This window comes from Equus caballus, chromosome 20, assembly GCF_041296265.1.
Source record: "Equus caballus isolate H_3958 breed thoroughbred chromosome 20, TB-T2T, whole genome shotgun sequence".
Taxonomy (NCBI): domain Eukaryota; kingdom Metazoa; phylum Chordata; class Mammalia; order Perissodactyla; family Equidae; genus Equus; species Equus caballus.
The window spans coordinates 32,015,765-32,032,848 of record NC_091703.1 but is presented as its reverse complement, the minus strand read 5'-3'; the positions used below and the strand labels follow the sequence as shown (position 1 = coordinate 32,032,848).

General features: G+C 38.9%; 1 protein-coding gene across 1 annotated transcript in view; it reads right to left on the bottom strand.

Annotated features, from left to right (window-relative positions):
* LOC100056099 (HLA class I histocompatibility antigen, A alpha chain) overlaps positions 1 to 17,084 on the bottom strand; it is a 46,078-nt gene that overhangs the window by 24,389 nt on the left and 4,605 nt on the right. The window contains exon 2 of the mRNA XM_070245070.1: positions 7,907 to 8,080. The gene's annotated coding sequence lies outside the window, so the exon portion shown is untranslated. The remainder of the gene's footprint in view (positions 1 to 7,906; positions 8,081 to 17,084) is intronic.

The following is a 17,084-nucleotide window of genomic DNA, read 5'->3' as shown; positions in this document are numbered from 1 at the left end:
AGCGACCTGTGGAGTGAGCTCACCTGGGACTCTCTCCCCTCCAAACTACAACCAAAAAGGAACAACTGAATTTCAACCAATAATTCTAATAGTACAGAGATTGGCGGAGACCCACAGCAGCCAAACAACGGAGGGCGGAGAGGCTGGAGCCACCCTCAGTGGAGCTGGAATGGGGTAAGAGAGAACTTCGCTCCCTCCGCTAGAGACTGGGATCACTACCCTGGGTGAGGGAGGTAGCAGGGGAGGGGACATGCGTCAGTGTGACAGTCCAGGACTCCCACTGCTCGTGCAGTGGAAACCTGCTAATGTGGGAAAGCTTTTGTGTGTGGGGACCCCATCAAGCCAGGGCCCTGGGAGACCAGAAAGCAAGAGCTGATCGGAATCCAGGTCTGCACAGGAGAGAAAGTGCCCCTCCTCCCCCAACCCGCACTGCCCGCACCATCATGACTGAAGGCGGAGGGCTCAGAATGCGTGGCTCTCGATCCCCATCTAGTGGCGAAAGGCTGTAATTGCAACAAAAAATAGCATGCACAAAAACCACTCCTCTACCATACAGCAATTTATAAAAGCTCCAGACCAGAAGGAAAACAATAAAATCACAAAATTAAGTCCTGAGGACTTGGAAATAGTTAAACTAAGTGAAAATGAGTTCAGAGTAGCTATCATCAAAAAACTCAATGAGGTAAAGGGAAATATAGAGAAACAAGTCAACGAGTTCTGGAGTTACTTCACAAAAGAGATTGAAACTATAAAGAAGAATCAATCAGAAATACTAGAGATGAAAATACAATGGATCAGATAAAACAGAATACGGATTCCCTGAAGCATGTGTAGACACCACAGAGGAGCAAATTAGCATAATCGAAGATAGACAGGCTGAATGGCTCCAGACAGAAGAAGAAAGAGAACTAAGAATTAAAAGAAATGAAGAAAATCTCAGAGAAATAGCAGATTCAATGGGGAAATCCAAAGAATTATCGGAATCCCTAAGGGCATGGAAAAGGAAAATGGAACAGAAAGTATGTTCAAAGAAACAATAGAAGAAAATTTCCCAAATCTAGAGATTGAGGGAGAAATGTGTGTAGAGGAAGCTTTCAGATCTCCTAGATTTGTCAATGTAAAAAGACCTACTGCAAGGTAAAAATGGCAAAAATGAATGACAAACAAAGAATACTCAGGGCAGCAAGGCAGAAGAAAATAACCTACAATGGAACTCCCATCAGACTTTCAGGGGATTTCTCTACAGAAACCTTACAAGCTAGGAGAGAATGGAATGACATATTCAAAACTTTAAACGATAAAAATCCTCAGCCAAGAATACTCTATCCAGCAAAAATATCCTTCAGATATGAGGGAGAAATTAAATCTTTTCCAGACAAACAAAAGCTAAGGGATTGTCACCAAAAGACCTCCACTACAAGAAATCCTCAAGAAGGCTCTCATACCTGAAAAAAGAAAAAAAGGGAGAAAGGGATCACAAATCACAGAGTAGGGAGACAAATACATAGAATCAGAATAGGATAGCAAATATTCAGCTATAGCACTAGGATAAAGAGAAGGAAACCACCAAAGCAAAGACAATCTTATCACTCTAATCATAAACTCACAACACGAGTTGGAATAAGAGATGAAAATAATAATTTAGGAGGGGAAGAGGAAAGGGACTAAATCAGTCCCTTTTTTTAGGCCAAGGAAGTAAGAGACCACCAGAAAATGGACGATATCATACACGAGATTCTGAATACAAACTTCAGGGTAACCACTAAACTAAAAAACAGAACAGAGACACAAAACATAAATAAGGAAAAATCTAAGAAACCCAGCATAAAAAATTGCAGAAGTCAATGGGTAGGCTAAAACACCCAGGACGAGAAACAAAGGTAATGCAGGAAAACTGGATAATGAGTGACAGAATGACAGCATTAAGCCCTCATGCATCAATAATCACCCTCAATGTAAACAGATTGAACTCTCCAATAAAAAGACACAGAGTGGCAAAATGAATTAAAGAACAAGATCCAACAATTTGTTGCCTCCAGGAAACACACCTCAACCCCAAGGGCAAACCCAGGCTCAGAGTGAAGGGGTGGAAGACAATACTCCAAGCTAATAGGAAACAAAAGAAAGCATGTGTCACAATACTTATATCAGACAAAACAGATTTCAAAATAAGGCAGGTAAAGAGAGACATAGAAGGCCAATATATAATGATCAAAGGGACACTCCATCAAGAAGAAATAATGCTTATAAACATCTATGCACCCAACACAGGAGCACCAAAGTTCATAAAGCAACTATTAACAAACCTAAAAGAAGATCTCAAAAATAACACAATAATAGTAGGGGACCTCAACACCCCACTCACATCAATGGACAGATCATCCAGACAGAAAATCAACAAGGAAACAGTGGAGCTAAATGAAAAGCTAAAACAATTGGACTTAATAGACATATATAGAACACTTCATCCCAAAACAGCAGAATACACGTTCTTCTCAAGTGCACATGGAACATTCTCAAGGATAGACTATATGTTGGGAAACAAGGCAAGCCTCTACAAATTTAAGAAAATTGAAATAATTACAAGCATCTTCTCCAATTGTAATGCTATAAAGCTAGAAATTAATTACTAGAAAAAAGCTGAAAAAGGCACAAGGATATGGAGACTAAACAATATGCTATTGAACAAGCAATGGATCATTGAAGAAATTAAAGAAGAAATAAAAAAATACCTGGAGACAAATGAAAATGATAACATGCCATACCAACTCATATAGGATACAGCAAAAGCTGTATTAAGAGGAAAATTCATTGCAATACAGGCACATCTTAACAAACAAGAAAATTCCCAAATAAGAAATCTTAAACTACACCTAACTGAGTTAGAAAAAGAAGAACAAACAAAGCCCAAAGTCATCAGAAGGAGAGAAATAATAAAAATCAGAGCAGAAATAAATGCTATTGAAACAAAAAAGGCAGTAGAAAGGATCAATGCAACAAAGAGCTGGTTCTTTGAGAAGATAAATAAAATTGACAAACCCCTAGCCAGACTTACAAAGAAAAAAAGGGAGAAAGCTCAAATAAACAAAATCAGAAATGAAAGAGGATAAATAACAACAGACTCCACAGAAATACAACGGATTATAAGAGAATACTACAAAAAACTATATGTCAACAAAATGGATAACCTAGAGGAAATGGATAAATTCTTGGACTCCTACAATCTCTCAAAGCTCACTCAAGACAAAGCAGACAATTTGAACAGACCAATCACAAGGAAAGAGATTGAAACAGCAATCAAAAACATCCCAAAGAATAAAACCCCAGGACCAGATGACTTTCCTGGGGAATTCTACCAAACTTTCAGAGATGATTTAATACCTATCCTTTTCAAGATATTCCAAAAAATTAGGGAGGATGGAACACTTCCTAACACATTCTACAAGGCCAACATCATGCTGATACCAAAGCCTGACAAAGACAGCATGAAAAAAGAGAACTAAGGGCCAATATCACTGATGAACATAGATGCAAAAATTCTCAACAAAATTTTGGCAACCCAAATTCAGCAATTTATCAAAAGGATCATACATCATGATCAACTGGGATTCATACCACGGACACAGGGGTGGTTCAACATCCATAAATCAATCACTGTGATACACCACATCAACAAACTGAGGAATAAAAACCATATGATCATCTCAATAGAGGCAGAGAAAGCATTTGACAAGATCCAACAGCCATTTATGATAAAAACTCTGAACAAAATGGGGATAGAAGGGAACTACCTCAACATAATAAAGGCCATATATGACAAACCCACAGCCAACATCATACTCAATGGGCAAAATCTCAGCACCGTCCCCCTGAAAACAGGAACGAGACAAGGATGCCCTCTATTACCACTCTTATTTAACATAGTACTGGAGGTCCTGGCCAGAGCAATTAGGCAAGAAAAAGGAATAAAAGGAATCCAAATAGGAAGGGAAGAAGTGAACCTCTCACTGTTTGCGGATGTCATGATCTTATGTATAGAAAACCCCAAAGAATCCATTGGAAAACTTTTAGAAGTAATCAACAACTGCAGCAAAGTTGCAGGGTACAAAATCAATTTGCATAAATCAGTAGCATTTCTATACTCTGATAACGAAGTGACAGAAAAGGAACTCAAGAACACAATACCATTCACAATCACTACAAAAAGAATAAAATACCTCAGGGTGAATTTAACTAAGGAAGTGGAAGACCTATACAATGAAAATTACAAGGCCTTTTGGAAAGAAATGGATGACAACATAAAGAGATGGAAAGACATTCCATGTACATGGTTTGGAAGAATAAACATAGTTAAAATGTCCATTCTACCTAAAGCAATCTACAGATTCAACACAATCCCAATCAGAATCCCAATGACATTCTTTACAGAATTAGAACAAAGAATCCTAAAATTCATGTGGGGCAACAAAAGACCCCGAATTGCTAAAGCATTCCTGAGAAAAAAGAGCAAAACTGGAGGCATCACAATCCTTGACTTCAAAACATACTACAAAGCTACAGTAATCAAAACAGCATGGTACTGGTACAAAAACAGGTGCACAGATCAATGGAACAGAATTGAAAGCCCAGAAATAAAACCACACATCTATGGACAGTTAATCTTCGACAAAGGAGCTGAGGGCATACAACGGAGAAAAGAAAGTCTTTTCAACAAATGGTGCTGGGAAAACTGGAAAGCCACACTCCTATGTTTACCATGCTAGCAGGGATGGTGGGGGCAGGGCGGGGCGCTCACAGGGCCCAGCCTCTATCATCAGCCTCCTGTCTCTATCCTACTTTTTTTCCCTCCAAATATTGGTTGAGCATCAGCTATGTACCCGGCACTGTTCTAAGTACTTCACATTTATCAACTAAACCAATCCTCACCACACCCCTAAAATACCACCCATCTCACAGGTGAGGAAACTGCAGTGCACAGTGGGTAAGTAACTAGTGCAGGTCACACAGTTGGTGGGTGGTGGAGGAAATGAATCTAGGTGGTCCAGGTTGAGGTCTACACTCTTCAGCGCCACGCTGCAGCTGCCTCCAACTTCCCTGTTCTTGGTCAGTCCTGTGAACCTGCCACACTGTCGAATATCCAGGTCGTCTCCCCAGCTGTTTCCCTCTATATAAACCACACCTCCCCTGTCAACTCCTGTTCTTCCTCAGGGCTCAGTTCAAATGTCACCTCCTCAGGGAGGACATCCTGAGCTGCTCCCAGCATAGGGTAGGTGTCCTTGCTCTGTATTCCAAATGCCTGTGTTTCCAGCTGAACTCTTTAGTACAGAAACCCACAGAGCACATTTGACTTGCTCATTGCTGCATCCCCAGTGCCTGGCAGATGTTAAGGCCCAAATAAATATAACTTGAGTTATTAAATTAATAAAATTCCCCAAAAAAGTAGTTAGGGAGAGCTTCTTGTTTCTGGTAGTGGTAGGCTAGGACATTTGGACTAAGTTTCCTACTAAAAACAGCCATTTATTTTGATACAATATAGCTTGCTGATGTCTACAGAGATTTCAAATATTTCAAGGGCTATTATATGAAGAATTATACTTATTCTATTCAACCATAGAGATCAGAAATTGGTCATTTCAGTAGAAGCTTCAGGGAGACAGAATTCAGCTCAGCGTAAGGTTTGTTTGTTTGTTTGTTTGTTTTAAATTAGACAACGTAAGATTGAGCTTCCTTGTTAAGGAGGTAGTTCTCCATCATTAAGTGATCCAGCCACAAATTCTTGATGTTGTGTAGAGAATTTTGACATTTTGAGGGGATCAACCACCTGATCTCTGAGGCCCCCCCCCCCTCACTCAAGCTGCCATAGTGGATGGAGCACTGGGCCAGGTGTCAGAGGACCTGGGTTCCACTGACTGTGTGATCTCGGGCTGGGTACTTCTTTGTCTCATTCCTAACATTTGTTAGTTAAGCTGGGATAATAATATCTGATGACTTCACAGAATTATAAGTAGATTATATTGGATAATACATGTAAATCCTTGTATTGCTTTTATTGCTTTTTTCTTTGCATTATGAAAATCCAAATCAAGTCTTTTTCCATCTCAATTTTTGTGATTGCACATCATTATAACAACAACAATAAAACAATTTTTTTAAATGGAAAAGAAAAAACTCATCTGCAATCCCACTATCTAGTATAATAATAGTGCTTTTTCTATTCTCCCCCAGTGTGGCCAAGGATGGCTTTGGGAAGCAACTTGGGAAACCATATAAGCGAACAGTGTACAAAGGCCCACCAGTCTCATGAGCCTTTGTCACTCCCAGGTAGCTAAATGTGATCTAATAAGAAACGTGGAGGCTGGCCTGGTGGTGCAGTGGTTGAGTTTGCACCTTCTGCTTTGGTGGCCTGGGGTTCGCAGGTTCAGATCCTGGGCACGGACCTACACACCTCTCATCAAGCCATGCTGTGGGGGAGTCCCATATACAAAAACGAGGAAGATCTTAGCTCAGGGACAGTCTTTCTCATGGAAAAAAAAAACCAAAAAGAAATGTAGTGGTTGCTTAGGAGGAAAAAGTGAGGTGAAAGATGTATTTAGTAAGAGCAGAATGAATAAAAATTGTTTTGTTTCCTTTCTCAAGCCTACTGAGCAATATATATTGTTCCCTCCTTTCCACTTTTCTCCTGTCTCCTCAGCTACAATGTGTAGATATGTAATAGAGGTGTGAGTCAGTCGTTGTCTGACTTTTCCTCCTCCAAAGTCAATACCAAGAGAATTCTTCCTGAACACGACACATGGTGAAGAAGGAAGGGGGGGAGGGTGGGAGGAACAGCCTGGGTTTTGCCTCAGATCTTCTACCTGCTGCAACACGAAGTGGTTAACCTGGGAGAGATGGGAGAACCCCAGAAAAGAGAAAAGAAACAATAGTTTTACCCACTCTAATGTGAAACCTTCTTCTAAGGAGCTGAAAGAGACACTATTCCATTTCACCCCTCCCTTCCTAGAATTTTAGACAAAGATTCAGCTAAGTAATTGGAGTTGACCCTGTGTTAATGTTGAACCCTGGGACCCAGTCAGCGAGGGCACACATTGTCCTGTCCTCAACCTGACTCCCTACCTGACCATCCTCCTCATTTCTTTCAAGCAGGGTGGTGACAGTAGAATAAGGAGTAGATTCTGGGACAGGAGATTCCCTGCAAGGTCTGTGGGAGAGCTCCCCTGTGGGAGTGGATGGTACTCTCTATCTGGCCCTCTTCAGGAGAATGCTCTGCCTTCACTTTCATTTCCTGTGTTGGAGCCCATCCACGCTATTCCACCTAAAGATTGAAGTTTCTTTTTCCCCACAGGCAATCAGGAAATAGTTTCTTTTCTAACTAGTTCTGTCTAGTCCTGGTAATCTTACTGAGTCAGCCCCTCAGTAAGTCAGTCACTCAGGAAATCTCCACCTCATCCAATTGGAGCTGCTTAGGGAACTTGATATTTTCATGAATTCTGCCCACACATGTGCAGCCCTACAGCAGAGCTAGTGGTGGCAACCAAAACAAACAAAGGAAAGAAAGAAGTCCAGTTATTGAGATACCCTTTTGGACTTCCTGACAGCAGGGTGTGTTCTGACATGCCGCTTCACAGTACCAGTTATGAAGACGAAGTGAGCTCACACACGAAGAGTGTGCAGAACAATAAAGAACAATAAACAATAAATGTCACCTGTCGTCTCATGAGTGCCCTATCTCCGCAACAATCATAGGTTATATTATCCTTATTTACATTTCTGCCCTTCCCCTCCCCCCAGACCCTGAGTTCCCCGGAGGGTGAACTGGGTGTCCAAGCCTGTGTCTTGTCTGTCCCATGGGCCTGGCATAAAGTTGGCTCAGTGACAGTTTGTGACACGAAAGTGTACGTAACTATACCTGTTGTGTTGCTGGGGTCTAAACATCCATTTTATTTGTCGTAGATGGAAGTGTTGACCTCTGGGACATTTTCACTCAAGGTGAATGAATCTTGTGGCTCAATTGTCCTTGGAGGGAACTAACGGTCTTCTCGGAGTCTCACAGCAATGGGGCCAGTGGCTGGGAAACATTATTCTAAAAAGATAAAAATGAAAACAAAACTTTATGGACAAGTCAGCAGAGTCCAAAGAGGGAAGAGTAACCATGAGAAAGTCACAAGACTTCTCCTATTATATTCCTCCATGTACTTACGCTTTCTGTTTCTAAATGTCTCAGCAAAGGTTAATACGGATTATAACCTCTTAGACTTCCTCAGCTCTTTGTTTTGATTGTCCTGGGTGTCCACTTTGTCATCTCCATGTATTTATGTCAGATATCATTCAATCAACACTTATTACAAGCAAACTATATGTGAGAACGAGGATAGTATTTCAAAACATTTGACAACCAGTACAGTAACATAAGTTAAAATACAAATAAAAAATTTTAAATTATTGTCTTAGCCTGTTTGGGCTGCTATAATAAAATACTAGAGACTGGATGGCTTATAAACAGCAGAAATGTGTTTGTCACAGTTCTAGAGGCTGGAAAGTCCAAGATCAAGTCACTGGCAGATTTGGTGTCTGGTGAGGACCTGCTTCTGGTTCATTTTACTGAGCCCTCACATGGTAGAAGGTACAAGAGAGCTTTCTGGGCACTAATCCCATTTGTGAGTCCTCCACCTTATGACCTAATCATCTCCTAAAGGCCCCACCTCTTAATACCGTCACCTGGGGGTTAGGATTTCAACATATGAATTTTGTGAGGATACAAACATTCAGTCCATAGCAATTATGTCCATTTTATTCTCTAACTAAACTATTATAAAACTACTTACCAAGTGATATAAATTGTAGAAATAATTTTTTAAAAAATAATAATTTCCAAATTATTTATTGATTTTTAGAAAATTTTGGCAGGAATTTTTTTTTTTAAGATTTTATTTTATTTTTTTCCCTTTTTCTCCCCAAAGCCCCCCAGTACATAGTTGTATATTCTTAGTTGTGGGTCCTTCTAGTTGTGGCATGTGGGACATTGCCTCAGCATGGTTTGATGAGCAGTGCCATGTCCGCCGCGCCCAGGATTCGAACCGACGAAACACTGGGCCGCTTGCAGTGGAGCACGCGAACTTAACCACTCAGCCACGGGGCCAGCCCCTTGACAGGAATTTTTTGATGTAGTTGTAATTAGCTAAGTGATGTGCTTATGTGAGTCATGACTCGACAAGTGAGTCACATAAAAAGTTTCCAATGATTTCCCCATTAAATCGTCTATTAACAACATACATAGTAAATCCTCTCACTTCAGCAATTACATTAGATTTTTTAGCTTTTGTACTTCTGTGTGAAATTCTTATATATTTGGTATCTATTGTTTACGCGGTCACAAAAATAATTTATTATAATGCCATATTTAATCAGTTGACAATTTTATTAGTTCAATTAAATTTTGTTAATGTAGTTAATTATATGTGTTAGCTTTGTAGGCATCATTCAGAGTTGATTAAATTGAAAAACTGAAAGCTCTTTATATTTTTCACTCTTGTCATCAAACTACAATTGTAATCCGGTAAATTATGAGATAATCTAATTGTTTTTTCTGTTGAAGTCAACATTTTTCTTTCAAATGGCAAATCTTATTTCTTTGTAAAAAATAATTTCATCTGCTTTTCCCTCTTTGTTTCTTTTATTTAATTTTATATGTTAAATAATTTTTTTTTGTCGAACGAATCCAGGTTCTTTAATAGTTAACTTTTTTTTCTGGTAAGGATTAAGACAGTATTGACATCTCTCTTAAAATATGAGTGACTAAAGCCAAGTCTCTGAAAAGAAAGTTTATTTTCTAAACATTTATCTACTTTCCCTTCATTTCACAATTTCTATTAAAGTGAATATAAAGGGTTTGATAAAATCTCCTAATGCTCTTGCCATCCTAACACTAGAGGATGCTCAGATCTTCCTAGTTTCATGATTTCAATTCCAACCTCTTCAGATATATTATTTATTTTTCTGTGATTTTTTTTAATGTATGGCAGTGAATAAAAAGTTTCTTGAGGCAAATATTTAAATTGATTCATTTCATTTAAACATTTTGCTGCATCATCCTGAAATCATTGAATACAGTGACTTATGTAGTTCCAATTAAACATCCAGAAATATTTCTAAAATTCTGGCTGAGACCATTAACTTTCTTTGTGGCATCCACTGGCACCATTGGTACCATCATGTAACTATGTCACATGGAAAACATCTTTATTGAGTACTGATGGGCATATTATATTGAGTTCCTCAAATCAAGAAAAAATCAGTTTGTAAGTCTTAAATTTAGTATTTAAGTAACTGATTGATTAAAACACATTTTTGTGACATAGTTGAAACTTCATTGATAATGATTTATTGCCTAGATTTATGTTTTCTAAAACATTGTCTCATATGGTAGATGTATATAATTTTGCAACCAGCAGAACCATTATCTAGACTGCAATAATATTCACTACTTATAATCTTTTAAAAACCTTCTATTTAGCATGTAAAATGCTCTGTTTAATTACACAGAAGATAGTACAAACTTCTGATGGCACTTTTTCAATGTTTTGTTGATTTTATGATAAAATAGAATTTATTCAAGAGTCTTAATTATTTCAGATACTTTATTGCATGAAGCTAATTCATAATGTTCTGTAAATTCTTCTTGATCATTGCTGATTTTTTCTTTGAATTCTTAGCACTGACAGAATGTGCTTAGCACTTTCAACTTGTCACCATACAGCCTTTGAGCATCATTTGCATCCAATATTTTCATTTCTAGCAACAGTAAGCCACCTGTGAGTTTTTTCAAAATTAGCAGGTTTTTTTTAAGTGTTAGAAATGCAAATTATTGTTTACTTTGAACTGAATCTTACACAATACTAAAGGCATTACCACTTGTCATGATTTTTGTACAATATCAAATGTTCCAGAACATGATTCACTATTAATGTCATCCTTCCTTATTCCCCCTCGAATCCAGAATATTAATGTTTATAATATTTAAAAACAATGTTAAAAATGTATCCAAACTATGTCACTTCATTCTTACTGTTTATTCTTCATATTCTATTTTAAGTTCTTGAATTTAGAGATATGAAAACACAGCACAACTATTATTTCCACAAGAATAACAGCACACTAATGATAAGAGCAAAGGAAGAGCCAAACAAGTCTACATTAGAAGTTTTAGCAGTATGAGCAGTATGACAATTTTTGTAAATGTCAGAATAAAGACTGTACATCTTGGCCACGAAGCTTCTCCTGATGTGGCTGACCTGGCAGGTGGTGCCACAAGTGTGTCTCAGATGTTGCAAGGACAGGAACTCATCTATTGATAGTCATTGTGATAGCCTAGGTATTACTCATGACTATACGTTAGAATTTATAGTGCTTATTAATTTTACTGCTTATCACAGTTGTTATTCAATTTTCTTTACCAATCAGTACGGCTTACTAGTGCATACTGACTGAATACCAGTGAGGAACAGAATACTGTAAAGAACCATATGAACATTGGTTAATATACTTAATATACTAGGACTTTCAGCATTATAGTATTGAGCCGGTTAGGTTTGGGAGTCAGGTGGGGCACATTCATTTAGAAGTTACAGTAGTAAGGAGCCTCAGGAGGTAGGATTCTTGCTTCTAATGCGTGGCTCTTGTGGAGTGAGGGGTAGGGGTGGTGGTATTTTTTCTGGATTCCTTTCAGCTAAATGAACAAAGGTAGATAAACAATTTGAATAAAAAAGAGAAATTGCCTTCACTTTATTTCTAAAGTCAGATGAGTGGCCTGGATTTGGGAGATTATGTCATAATCTGCAGCTAGCTGTGATGAAGTGCTTAGTGCGAGGATGGGGTTTACCATCATTCTCTGCTAGTTATTTCATACTTAGAAAACAGGGTGTGGGCAATGCAGAGAGGAGTTGTGTTTGTTATCTAGACCAGCACTGTTCAATAGAAATAAAATGCACGTCACACGTATAATTTAAAATTTTCTAGTAGGCATGTTAATAAAGTAAAAACAAACAGGTGAAAATGATTTTAATTATTTTATTTAACCCAATAAATCTAGTATATTAACATTGCAACATGTACTCAACACAAAAAAACTATTAATGAGATAATTTTACTTTTTTTTTTCATACTAAGCCTTTGAAATCTGATGTATATTTTTTATTCGGCTCCTCAGTTTCTCTGGCCACATGTGTCTCATTTTCTGCATCTTAAAACAGTAAGAATAATAGTAACTACTCATATGGCTGTTGTGAGGATTAAAGAGTTAATACATGTCGGTATCTACCCCACGCTCATTGTGTACCAGGTAGTAGACTGAGGGCTTTGTGTGCCTCTAATCCTAACACTGGGCCTGAGGTGGGAACAGTGATCACCCCACTCTACAGGTGAAGCAAGCTGATGACTAGAGAAGGTTAAGTACGTTTTTCAAGAGCACACAACTAGTAAGAAGCTAAGCTGAGATTTGGACCAAGAAAGTCTGATACCAAAACTGGAGATTTTATTCACACTTCTAGAAAAGGAAAGCAAATATGGAGTCTAATTAGGGAAGAATGCATGATTTAGTTTGTGCATAAAGCATTAACAGTGGGTGTGGGGAATCAGCGAAGACTGATGTATATATTGTTAAGTACATGTGTGTGCTTAACAAGCACAAGGTGGGGGGTACACAAGACTGTAGCTACCTGTCCTCACTAGAAAGTGTGTGTGTGTGTGTGTGTGTGCACTGATGTAAAGGAAAGCTGTTTAAGAATGTCAGAACCATGCTCCTAGACATCTTCACTCAGACTGGGCTTCCAGGAGCAGCTGGTGAGCAAAGGGTGAGGAGAATCAGCCTCTTTAGCTGCAGACAGAAGCCATGAAATAGCCAAAAAGCGGAGGTTTTTGTCACGGATGAAACTGAACTTAGAAGGCAAAAAAGAGAGACCAGGGTAAGAGAGGAAAACCAGGTGCAAGGTTGTCATGCAAAGCAGATCCCTTTGGCATCACCTCCTGTTGTTCATCAGGACTTAGATGAAAACCACAATGTCATACACTGTAGGTTAAGAAACAGACTTTTGGGGGAACTTTCAATTCAGTGTCAGAAAGTAAAGAGAAGGCATGAGTCTTATTCTTTCTATTATTCCATAAAGGAGCAAACCAGGAACCCTAATGGACATGCATGATGGGGGTACGTGGCAGTGGAGGGATCCTGCCATGTTACTGTTCTCTATTGTAAGGCAAGCACGAGAGCAGCCTTATGGATGCGGAGACACACAATGATTAGCATTGTGGGTTAGAGTGTCAGCTGTTCACAGGATGTGGCAAGCAGACTTCTACGGTGACCCCTAAAGACACTCCTCCACTGGTATTCACACCATTGTGAAATCCCCTCCCCTTGAGTGTAGGCTGGATCTGGTGACTTGCTTCTAACCTGTAGAATATGGCAAAGGTGAAAGGATATCACTTCCGCTAGTAAGTTATAAAAGTTTGTGACTTTCATCTTGCAAGGAGACTCTCTACTGTCTTTGATGAAGCAAGCTACCATGTTTGAGAGGCCCAAGTGGTAAAGAACTGAGAGTGGTCTCCTGTGTCCAACAGCCAATGAGGATTTGAAGCCCTCAGTCCAACAACCCTCAAGGAGCTGAATCCTGCCAACAAGTGTGTAAGTAAGCTAGAAAGTAAGTCCTTTCCTAGCTGAGTCTTCAGTTGGAATTCCACTGTAGCCAACACCTTGATTGTAGCCTTATGAGAGACCCTGAAGCAGACAACCCAACTATGCTGTCCCTGGATTGCTGATCCGCAGAAACTATGAGGTGATAAATGTGTGTTGTTTTAAGCCTCTTATTTTGGGGTAATTTGTTATGCAGTAATAGACAATATAGAAGAGATGTTTGAGAATGCCAGCTGCCCAATCAGTGGAGACCTGGAGGTGCATGGCTAATTGCAGTCCCCTTTGTAAGTATTAAAAGCACCACAGATCACATTGGAAGGTGACTTTTTGCAGCCCTACTCACTGGGAGAAGAAGGAACCCCAGGTTCTAATTAGCTCACTATTCAGGCTATCCAGAGGAAGCTCCCAGTGTCATTTTCAGCCAATTCTGTTCCTTGCATCACAAAGATAATAGAATAACACTAGAGTGAGTTAACGGGATTAGGACAGTGGGTTACAGACCTACTTATGTAGGGATGTGTTTTACTAACCACTTGAACTTCACTGTGAATAGAAAGATTTGTTAAAGGCACTAAATGAGCTTAGTTAGAGAAAGGAGACTCAAATAAAGAAAATGTCAGTAATCTTAACTAAGAAACATTTTTGTGATCACAAAGGGGAGGAAACAGGAAGCTGTAGGTAGACTGTGGTGGAAATGAACACTGGTTTCTAACCAAATAAAGTGCAACAGGAAAATAAAAGAAGAATAAAAGAGAGCAAACCAATAAGTTAAAAGAGACTTAAGAGACATAACAGCCAAAAGCAATGAGTACATCTCTTTCGATCCTGGTTTAAACACCTTGATTGTTAAGAAAAGTATATAAGATAATCAGGGAAATGTGAACCCACACTGAATATTTAATGATATTGTAAATTATCATTTTTAGAAATGATATTGTAAGTTATGAAATTTATAAAATTATATCTTTTAGGGATACATTAAAAACATTTACAGATGAAATGATGTATCTGTAATTTTGTTCAAAATATCCAGTATGCACTGAGAATGAGGAACTATTTGGGGGTATAAATAGTGCAAGGTTAGCTATGAGTTGATGATTGTTGAAGCTGATGCATGGGTGATGCATACATGATGGTTCATTATACATTTTCTCTACTTGTGAATGTATTTATAATTTCCATAATAATTTTTTTTTCAGAAGAAAAAGCTGAAACATAATATCCTTGAAAGTTGCACCCCTTCTTCCTGGGGCAAGGACCGTGAGGAAATGTCTGAGAGGACCATTCCTGAGTAGAGTTGGGTAAACCTCTGTGGGGGCCCCAGATTTATGGTCTGCACACCTGATTGAACACAGTCTCACTTCTCTGGTGCCCTGATAACATTTTCACATCTGTGTGCTGAGAAGAGTGTCCTTCCTGGAGAATGGTCCAGTCATATGGGAGGAGAAGGGGGATACATACAAGGAGAAGATCTCCTGATAGCATCTGAGAAAGAAAGTCAGGTACTAAATAGCAAGTTCTGTCCTCAGCCTTGGCTTCTTGATTAGTGCTCAAGGCCTCTGCTGGGTCTGCAGCCTTCCCTGCCCCTATGGACTCTAATAGTTTTTTTCTAGATGATAGAGGGAGCTGGTAGACACATGAAGCCTCACAATGAATAGAGGCAGTTGTTAAAGGCAATAGTTGAACATATGTATATGTAAATGTGTGTATATCTATAGCTATAGCTGTACCTATATACTATATTCCCCCCGGCCCCCCCAAAAAAATCCCACAGGCATCAACAAACTCTTCTCTTGGGAGCTGATTATAACAATGAATCATAGTTTGGACTGAAGGTAGTTTCCTAAGATTTAAAACTCCCCTTGAAAATCTACTCATATGATGACAGAAGAAGCTTGATTGTAGAGAGGATAAATTCTGGTCTAATTGTAACTAATATGAACTTCCCCTAAAAATCCAAGATACAATTATATTGACAGTTCCTTTATTTTTCGAGCGATTCATTCTGGTCCTTCTTGAAGTTTCATCCAAAATAGTCAAAGGGTATGCTGAGAGCTACCTCCAGTCCTAAGAAGGGGAAAGAACCTCTTGTCTTTCACTATTGTAGGTGTTGCTGTTGAAAACTGGCCCCACAGAATTCATGAAGATGATTTTCACTGCCTTAGTTATCTAAACAGGCCTCAATGATCCAGATCCTGTCCAGGCTGCCGTAATTCACTAAGGGAGGGGTAATTAATGAAGATGGGTGATGGGGTCATTTTACTATCCTAATTTTTATGTTTGAAATTTTACATAGTAGTAATTTATGTAATAGAAAGTTAACAACCAAAAATATAAAGTAAGATGATTGTGAAGTAATTTATAATACATGCGTAAGAAACACTCTGGCTCCTTGGAGAAATGGTTGATTCTAGGACTGGGGCATATTGTGGTGTCAGAAAGTGCTAAGTAAAAGGATGAGGAAAGGTCAAAGGGACACAGGAGCCAGCTTGAAAGCATCTAGTAGCTAAATGTGGAACGATTTGAGCAACATCATAATAAATGATAGAATTGGATTAAAACCAATTGAATAAAATAAATATCCATGAGTCCATTCCAATAAAAATAAATACTTTAATAAGCAAATAAATGTGGGGGTGGGGGCCAGGGAGACAGCTCTTTTTTACAGAATTCATTAGAGAAAGCTAACATTGTGGCTAACCTGAACTCATAATATGGGTTGGGGCAAACAACAAAACATCAGACCAGCCAGAAATTTGAAAGGGGCATCACAGGTGTGAGGCAGGCAAAGAGGACCTTGGTAATATCCCATTTAACCTTGATGGCTTAGAAGGCCTTGTGCATGCCCAAGGCTAGGCCTGTTTAGGAAAGACTGGAGAGGGCCAATAGGAGTCTACTTGTGATCCCCGCTAGCTGAACAGAAGGTCTTATAAAGGCAGAGAGTAAAGCAAGGTCCACTTTGTAAACTCTTAGCTTCGAAAGCATTTCCCAAACCATGCACAGATCCAAAGACAAAAAGTGGACGCCTTACTGGATCAAGGTGTTTGAGCATACTCTGATGAATCATTAAGCTACGCCCATCCAGGGATGACCCGTAGGAAATCAGACTTAAAAATAAAGGAGAATTTAAAAAACTGAGCAGTGATATCTGAAGCCTCATGCTGCAAGGGAAAGAGACTCCACAGAATAAGTACACGCAAATCACTACACAAACAAAATAAAACAAATGAGCAAAAACAACCACCACCCACCCCCAGGAGAGAGGAATTGAAATACAGATATGCTACAATATATTGTTTCAAATGTCCAATTTTCAATAAAAGTTACAAATATTCAAAGAAACAGGAAAATTTGTCCCAATCACAGGGGGAAAACAGTCAATAGAAACTGTCTCTGAGAGGGCCCT